Genomic DNA, 9953 nt, shown 5'->3' on the forward strand with positions numbered 1-9953 from the left:
ATAAGTTTTTCCTGGGACATTCCTCCCTCCCAAAAAGAGTACAATTTTCAAATGTGGATAAAAGCGCCCTTTACCACTATCATTACAGAAAGAAGTCTGTATTTTATTTCCACATCTGAAGATAGCATTACTAATAGTAATACTTTATTTATTTCATTATATAAGTTTCTATAAAAGAAAAGTCTGGATTCTACTCTTTCTTGTCTCCATGTCAGTTCTAAAAAGTAGCTTTGGGGAATTCCCTGATGGTCCAGTGTGTAGGGCTCTGCACTTCCACTGCCTTGGGCCTGGATTCGATCCCTCGTCAGGGAACTAAGATCCCACAAGCTGCACAGTGTGGCCCAAAAAAATAAAAAATTAAAATTAAAAAAATAATAAAATTTTCAAATAATAAAGATAAAAAGTAACTTTGCTTTGTGACAAATAAGGGGAGACCAGTGAATTCAGCTTTAATTGAGATTGGTTGTTCTTTGTACTTCTTTCAAAGAAGAATTTATCTTCATTCTCCTCAAGCCCCCCTCAATGTTTCCAGGATCTCCAGTGCCCCCTTCAATCCCCCAAAATCACCAGCCATAACAAAAATCCATGATTATCTCTAATATGTACATATTACATATGTTATACTAGAAAAGAAAAAGGTTCTTAGTAACATGATATCAGAATAGTCCTCAGACCTCCTCAGGGCCTTTGTGGCTTCTCTGTTCCTCATGGACCACAGACCATTATGTAGAGACTTGCATAAAATTCCAGGAATCAACTCCAGGTTCCGGGGCCTTTTGGTCACCTGGATACATAGCTCCCTTTCTCCATCAAATCTATTTCTCCTGTTAGTAATCAATAATAACATAGTGTAATGCTGAAGTAACTTGTGGTTTATGCCTATTGATCTAAAGGTAGGCTGAATTATGGTTTCCTCAATTCAGATGCTGAAATCCTAACCCCCAGTACCTCCAAGTGTGACTATATTTCAAGACAGAGCCTTGAAAGGAGGGATTAAGTTAAAATAAGGTCATTAGAGTGATCCCTAGTCCAATCTGACTGATGTCCTTACAAGAAGAAATTGGGACACACTGAGGCATGTACAAGCACAGAGGAAAGACCACGTGAGGGCACAGTGAGAAGGTGGCTGTCTACAAGCCAAGGAGAGAGGCCTCGGAAGAAACCGACCTGAAGACCCCTTGATATCTGACTTCTAGCCTCCAGACCTGTGAGAAAATAAATTTCTATTGTTTAAGCCACCCAGTCTGTGGTATTTTGTTTCGGCAGCCCAAGAAGACTAAGAAAGTAGAGATCAGTCTCTCATCTTGTACACTCTTTCCACTCATCCACTCAAGGAGGAAGAGTTTCTTTGGATGGTCAAGTCTGAGGACGCTCACTGGACCTCAGTCTTAATGAGCAAATATGGCTATCATCATGGCCACTATTATCCGTATAATGTTGGGCTCTGGTGTGGAGTACCCCAGGCTTTGGAGTGACATAAACCTGGGTTTAAATTCTAGCATCACCTCTTGCAAGCTGTGTGACCTTGGGTATATTTCTTAACCTCTCTGACTCCATTTCCTCATTTAAACATGGGAATAATAATATGCACCTGGTAATGTTCTCAGGAGAATTAAATGAGTTAATATATGTAAGCTGCTTAGCACATTGTTAAGCACAACGTTGCCTCAAGAACCCCCAATCCTGCCGCTCAAAACCACCCTCCGGAGCCACAACCTTTTTCATCAAAGGTAAATCCCCATTTCAAGGCAAACTCTTAAAGTCATCCTTCATTTCTTTCTTTCTCTAAATGCTCACATCCAATCAGTCACCAAATTCTCATCTTATTCATTTTACTTCTCTGATCAAAATCCTCCTGTTGTTCCCCATCCTGGGCTAAAGTAAAAGACAAGGACCTCACAAGGACTAACAAGGAGCATTTCTTCTTCTACCCACTTCACTACAGACACACTGGCCTCTGTGCTGGTCCTCAAAAAGTCCATATATGCTGCTACTTGCTATTCTCTCTGCCTGAAATATTAGATTAGACACCGCCATGTTAGGGCTCTCCAGAGAAACGGAACCTGTAGGAGATAGCTCTAGCCTAGCTATCTAGGAGAGAAGTTTATTACGAGGAATCGGCTCACATGATCGTGGAAACTGAGAAGTCCCATGGTGTGCCATCTGTAAGCTAGAGACCCAGGAAAGCCAGTGGTGTAAGACCCAGTCCGAGGGCAGGAGAAAACGGACGTCCTACCTCAAACAGTGAGAGAGAGAGGAGGGGGTGGGAAGGGAGAGAAAGTGCTCAAATTCTCCCTTTCTCCACATTTCTGTTCTATTCAGGCCCTTAACAGATTGGACGGTGCATGCCCACCCACGTTGAGGAGGGCAAGTTGCTTTACTCAGTCTACTGATTCAAATGATTTTCTCATCCAGCAACATCCTCACAGACACACCTAAAAATAACGTTTAGTCAAATATCTGGGCACCTGTGATCCAGTCAAGTTGTCACATAAAATTAACCATCACAGCTGCCTTTGACTTCTAGGAACTTGCAGTCTAATGTGGAATTAAGATAGACCTGGAGTAGTAGGTAGGGTAGATAGAGATAATGAGATAGAGAGTCAAGAGTCAAGGGATACGAGATGTGCTTTCTGTTCTGTCACTATGGACTGTGTGACTTTGAACCATTCATGTAACCACTCGAGTGAGGATTTTCTCAGTTTAGTTTCTATAAAAATGGGTAACCCCTACTTTCCAGCATCCCTGGGGGATCAAATAATTAAATGAAAATGCCTGGCCCAAGAGTCTGACACTTGGTAAGTACTTAATAAATATTAAGCGCTAGAAGGAGGGGAGGTGAGAATAGAACCACGTCCCAATAAGTTTTGGGATCTGAGAGCACAGAGTAACTTCCTGGGTTGAGCCTGGGAAAATGAGCAAACTCCCACAGTTTCACTGCTGCATGATTGCATGAGGTCACACAGCAGAGCTGATAACACCGTGTGGGGCGCTGGGGATCAGAGGTCGGAGACAAGGCACGGGTTCTCTGATGCTGGAACAGTGAAAGGGACACAGACAGGTCAAGAGAGGACTTCACCACCACAAGGAGGAGAAGGCTGAGCTAGAGTCAGATGACCGGTGATGAAAAAGAGTTACGTCTGCAGATTCTGGGATGTGATCGAGATCACACCCAACAACCTAAACAGATGTCAGCCAGGTCCCTACCCTCCATCTCCAGCCATGATGTCAGACATGTAGTAGCCACCAGGGAAGAAGGAGAGAGAGAACAAGAGAGAAAATCACAAGGACTGGCTAGTTTCATCTCAAATGACAGGCATTGTTTAGATTAATTTTCCTGTCTTTGGACTGAATGGGGGCTCCTAGTGGTAAGGCTGCTGGCTTCTGAAAGTAGACATTCACTTATGTGCAACTGAACTGTGTAACTGCTCTGCACATGATTGTATATATAGTTTCCATTTTTCATATTTTTCTACATTGAAGGTAAATAAAATTTATAACAATAATTATTTGATTGATGAATTAAAAGGGAAAAATCAAAAATATAATTTAAGGCCCCAAGTTCAACTATTGACACCAAGCTCTATTGCCTTCACACAGCACCGCCAGCTCTTATGCCCCTTTGATATGACTGAAAGTACCAGGTTTCTCATGCCTCTTAATGCCATGAAGACCACACTCCCAAATACTAACATGCTTTCTCCTAGCAAAGAGACCAGTGGAAGGGTGGCTGGCCAGAGACCCTCCCTGTGTGTCAGGCATTGCCATAGTGAAGGTCCAATGCCAAGCTCTGGTTACTTCCGGAGCAGCCTCTTTTTCCTCTTGGGCATACTGGTCATAACAGGTGCCACTAGTCAATTATCTCGACTCTCCCAACTCAGCCTCCCAGTGAAACATTACAAAAGAGGTCTCAGTTTCTTCATTTGTAGAAGCAAAAGGGAGGGGATGGGATGCCAGTATCTTTATAACTTCACTCTGTACCACATTCACGATTTTTGCCTTATCCAAATACCACCTGCACTATTATTTGTTTAATATTTGTCTTTAAATGAAGTTACCTTGTTTACTTACATCAATTTACTTAGAGAAGGATTTTATACGTTATCAAAGGTTTGTAGCAGAAATACAATGTAGGAAGGAAAATGCTCTCACTGTTAGAAAGAAAGGTGAGTGAGTGTCAAGGTTCACTGGCATCAAATAGACACTTTTTCCTTCCCAAATTAAAAAGGATTGAAAGAAAACTGGAAAAGCAATTCAGCGTTAACCTGCACCCAGTGTTAATATGTCTTCACCTGAAGTCATCTTGTGTGCTACCTAAACTCATTTCATGCACCGCAATGAGACTTTGTTAAACGTCAGGGGATGTGGTGTCTGAGAATCCTCCCAACTCTAAGAAGCTGAGACTTGTGTCTGTTACAAACCATTGCACACCTGTCGCTGAGCAGCTGACTGCGGAAAGTCAATTTGGGAACATGCCCAGTGGGTGGCAGGATTGAGACTGCTGTAGATGGAGACCTTTCTTAATATAGCTCCCCTTGTTTACAGCTCTCAGCCTGCCCGCAGCCCTTCCTCTTCATCTGCTGTTTGTCTACATCTGCCTCGAGGTCCCCGAGGAAAACAACAGACCAGCACATCACTTCATGTGGAAACCAGACTGGGGGCTCCAAAATACACGAATTTGTTGGAAGAAGCCCCCAGTTCCTTCACTCCTCATGGAATCTGCCTTCACCATGTAAACATAGGAAACTGAAAGGATCAAGAAGATCCCTGTGCCCTGGATCCAAGTCGAGGTTTTAAACCAATCAACCAAATCTTCAGCATTTTGAAGCATAAGTATTGTGTTAGACAGAGATTTAAAAACTTAATAACCTGCTGCTTGCGAGCTAGATTATTTGGGCAGATGATATTAAAGCTGTCGCTATCAATGAATGGAACAGATGGGGCATAACTGCTAAATTACATGCTAGAGACCATGAGAAATATAAGGTTTCAGAGGAGATTGAGGGAAGGCCAAGGGAGCCCTTCTTCCCAATGCCCAATGAAAGTGCCCACAAAATCATACAACATTTCAGCAGCACCAGATATAAGTGATAAAAATTAGACATATGCCAAGATCCCCAGAAGGAGTCTCTACAGATGAGCAGAATGATGATAGGGTCTGTATTAGTTTTCTAGGGCTGCCATAACAAAATACAGACTGGGTGACTTAACCAGTAGAAATTTATTTCAGACAGTTCTGGAGGCTGGAAGCCCAAGATCAAGGTGTCATCAGCATTGGTTTCTCCCAGAACCTCTCTCTTTGGCTTGCAGGCCACTTTCTTGCTGTGTCCCCACATGATCTTTCCCCTGTGCTTACAAATCCCTGCTGTCTCTTCTACTTCTTAAAAGGACACCAGTCCAATTGAATTAGGGTCCATTCACATGATCCCATTTAACCTTAATTACCCCTTTAAAGGCCCTATCTCCAAATATAGCCACATTGGCAGTTAGGGCTTCAACATGTGAATTTGGGGGGTGGATATAACTCAGTCCATAACAGGGTTCCAATGCACTCTTCAATTTTTGCAGAGAAAATAGTCTGGAAAGAAAATAGTCAAGAAAGGGGGAGGGAGGGGAGGAGGAGAAAAGGGAGGAAAGGGAAAGCTCATTGAGGATTGACCTGAAGCCCCCTTCTTGACAGCCTCAGGGATACCTTCCAACTTGGAGATGGGAAGGGAGGCTGCCCTGATGAACAGGGTTGCCCAAAGCAGAAAGGCAAAGATCAGGATAGAGAATCAGCTTAGAGAAGCAGCTGTTCCAAGTATCTAGAAGCCAACTCCAAATGCAAGAATAAAAATCCATTTCAGGCAAGCAGCAGTGCACTAGCCATGAAATCAGGCAGAGGGGACAGGTTAAGGAGTCCCTCATAAAGCCTCTTCCTAAAACCCCTTTTGCCTAACCACAGCTTTAGAGGCATATAAAACTTTTCTCAGTTCAATGATGGTGTATTTGTCTTACCATACTAAAACTATGTTACGAAACTAAAAGGAGCCTGCAGAATATACGATAAGCCAGGAACCTATCCCTATTTGTCTTCTTATCCTGTCAAATAAGAACCCTTTAATCAAGTAAGAACAATTTTACTGAGACTCTTTGCATCTGCATTCAAGAGCTTTAAGTTTGGAAAGAAAGCTACCGTTGTTTTTTCTTACAGGGAGACCTCATTTGTATTGCACTTCACAGATGCTGCAGGTTTTTACAAATCGAAGGTTTTGACAACCTTCCATTGAGCAAGTCTATCAGTGCCATTTTTCCAACAGCATTGGCTCACTTCGTGTCCCTGTCACAATTTGGTAGTTCTCGCAATATTTCAAACTTTTTCATATTCGTTATGGAGATCTGTGATCAGTGATCTTTGATGCTACTCCTGTAATTGTTTTGGGGCTCCATGAACCACGCCCAAATGAGATAGTGAACTTAATTGATACATGCTGTGTGTACGCTGACTGCTCCATCAACCAGCTGTTCTCCCACCTCTCTCCCTCTCCTTGGGCCTCCTTGTTCCCTGAGACAATTTTCAAAATTAGGCCAGTCAATAACCTTGCAATGGCTTCTAAGTGTTCAAGTGAAAGGAAGGGTTGCATGTCTCTTACTGTAAATCAAAAACTAGAAATGATTAAGCTTAGTGAGGAAGGCATGTCAAAGCTGAGATAGGTCTAAAGCTAGGCCTTTTACATGAAACTGTTGGCCAAGTTGTGACTGCAAAGGAAAACTTCTTGAAGGAAATTAAAAGTGATACTCCAGTGAACACACAGAGGAAAATAGCCTTATTGCTGATATGGAGAAAGTTTGAGTGATCTGGATAGAAGATCAAACCAGCCACAACTTTCCTTTAAACTAAAGCCTAATCCACAGCAAGGCCCTAACTCTCTTCAATTCTCTGAAGGCTGAGAGATGAGGAAGCTGCAGAAAGAATGTTTGAAGCTAGCAGAGGTTGGTTGATGAGGTTTAGGAAAAGAAGCCACCTCCATAACGTAAAAGTGCAAGGTGAAGCAGAAAGTGCTGATGTAGAAGCTGCAGCAAATTATCCAGAAGATCTAGCTAAGGTAAATAATTAAGGTAGCTACACTAAACAACAGATTTTCAAGGTAGACAAAATAGCCTTATATTGGAAGAAGATGCCATCTAAGACTTTCATAGCTAGAGAGGAAAAGTCAATGCTTGGCACCAAAGCTTCAAAGGATGGGCTTTTTCTGAAACAGAAGACAAAAGGGAAAATATCCTATATTCCTATAAGGAATTGCCTCTGTTGAACAAGCAGTGTTCTTGATGAGAAGAAACCAAGATAAGAAGCATGTGTAATGAAACTAACACCCAAGGAGAAGACATACAATGAATACATTGGATGCCATAAGAGACAAATTTGCAACTTACTGATATAGAAAACAAACTGGAGAAAAACTCTGAGATCACATAGGAAGTGAATGCAGAGACGAAAATAATGAGGAAAAGGTTAGGGATAGATATTATAGAATAAGTGAAATAGTGAAATGAAACACACAGGATGGTGGGTGTTCCCCCAAAGATAATTGAATCCAGTCAAATCACGTGGAATAAAAGCATTACTCAAGATAACATTGAATTTTCCAGCACTAAACAGAGCTTTAGCTCTAGGAGAGCTCACCACCATACTCTGAAAAAGATAATGAATAGAGAGATCTCTTCCAAAGTGTAGGCTATTAAAATGTCAACACTTAAAGAATAATAAAGATCATGAAAATATCCATTCATGGAAAAAAATTACCTTTGAAAAGGAAAAGTTAAGAAATATGATCAATATAAAATGACCTTCATTATGCCAGTTATGCTTTTTCCTTGATTTCTACTGTGGTTAGGATAACTCTTGCTGCCCTGCATTGGTTTATTTTCGTTTTTAATTTACCATAGATGATGATGATGATGAAGATAGATAGATGATAGATAAATAGATGAACAGACTGACTCCATCCTTTTTCTATCTATGCTACTTTTCTTTTTAACTTATTTTTTTAATGTGCTATAAAATATATTACACATACAGTAGAGTGCATAAAAACATTCATGTGTAAATCTCTTCCCCTTGAATTCAGATAGAAACTGTGATTTGATGTAAGCAAGGGAATATGGCAAAGGTGATAATTATGTCTTTGACTATGCTACATCATATAGGACCCTGTCTTAGTAGCCCAGAGAGAGAAAATTTTCTTTCTCATTGGTTGGAAGAAGTAAGCTTCCACATTGCAAGAGGGCCTATGGAGAATGTCGCCAGACAGGGAAAGGCCGGCAGCCTCTCTTAACTGAGAGCAGGCCATCAGGCAATAGCCAGCAAAAAAATAGAGATCTCAATCCTATAACCTCAAGGATCTGAATTCTGCCAACAGCCTGAGCTTGAAGCAGATTTTTCCCCAGTCAAGTTTCTGATGAAATTGCAGCCCAGTGAAACTCTGGGTATACCTAAGCCTTGCCTGAATTCCTAACATACAGAAACAATAAGATAATGCAATAGCCAAGGGGTGAAAGCAACCCTTGTTTCCATCAAAGAATGACTGGGTAAACAAAATGTGATATATATATACAATGGAATATTATTATGCAGCCTTAAAAAAGAAGGACTTTTTTTTTTTTTTTTTGCAGTACTTGGGCCTCTCACTGTTGTGTCCTCTCCTGTCGCGGAGCACAGGCTCCGGACGTGCAGGCTCTTAATCCATGTTTTGTTGGATTTTTACCTAGGTTTTTCAGTTTTTTGAGTTATTGTAAATGATATTATATTTTAAATTCCAGTGTGTACAGGCTCACTGCTAGCATAATGAAGTACAACATTTTTTAATGGTTATCTTATATCCTGAGATCTCCTGACTCATTTTTTTAATTCTAGGAAGTGTGTGTGTGTGTATCCTGTAAGATTTTCTACATAGATAATCACATCGTCTGCAAGTAGGGACAGTTTTATTTCTTTTTTTGTGATTTGTATGCCTTCTACTTCCTTTTCTTGCCTTGTTGCATTGACTACAACTTCCAGAACTATGTAATATAAGAGCAGTGCCATTGGCTATCCTTGCCTTGTTCCCAATCTTATGGGAAAGCATTTAGTCTTTCACCATTAAGTATGTTAGATGTAGGTTCTTGTAAACACTCTATCAAGTTGAAAAAGTCCAAAGTGCTGATGAAAGAAATCATAGAAGATGTAAATAGATACACACTATGTTCATTAGTTGAAAGATTCAACATAATAAAGATGTCAGTTCTCCCACAAATTGAAACATAGGTTTAACACAATTCCTATCAAAATCCCAGTAAAATATTTTGCAGATAGGCAATATTATTCTAAAATTTATATGGAAAAGCAAGGGAACTAGAATAGCTAAAGCAATTTTTAAAATGAAATCAAAAGTAAGAGGACCTCATCTATTTGATTTCATGACAATATATAACTACAATAATCAAGACTCTGTGGTATTATTGGAGAGATAGACATACAGATCAATGGGATAGAATAAAGGAACCCAAAATAGACCCACACAAATATACCCAACTCATTTATTTTACAAAGGTGCAAAAACAATTCAATGGAGGAAAGATAGCCTTTTTTTTTTTTTTTGCGGTACGCGGGCCTCTCACTGTTGTGGCCTCTCCCATTGCTGAGCACAGGCTCCGGACGCGCAGGCTCAGTGGCCATGGCTCACGGGCCTAGCCGCTCTGTGGCATGTGGGATCTTCCCAGACCGGGGCACGAACCCATGTCCCCTGCATCTGCAGGCGGACTCTCAACCACTGCACCACCAGGGAAGCCCTGGAAAGATAGCCTTTTAAACAAGTGATGGTGGAGTAATTGGACATCCAAAGGCAAGGAAAGAAAGTAGCAAGAAATGGAAGGGGAGGAGGGAGGAAAGAAGGAAGGAAGGAAGGAAGGAAGGAAGGAAGGAAGGAAGGAAGGAA

Source organism: Aethalodelphis obliquidens, unplaced genomic scaffold (assembly GCF_003676395.1).
Source record: "Aethalodelphis obliquidens isolate GAN/ISIS:26980383/991018 unplaced genomic scaffold, ASM367639v1 scaffold14, whole genome shotgun sequence".
Taxonomy (NCBI): domain Eukaryota; kingdom Metazoa; phylum Chordata; class Mammalia; order Artiodactyla; family Delphinidae; genus Aethalodelphis; species Aethalodelphis obliquidens.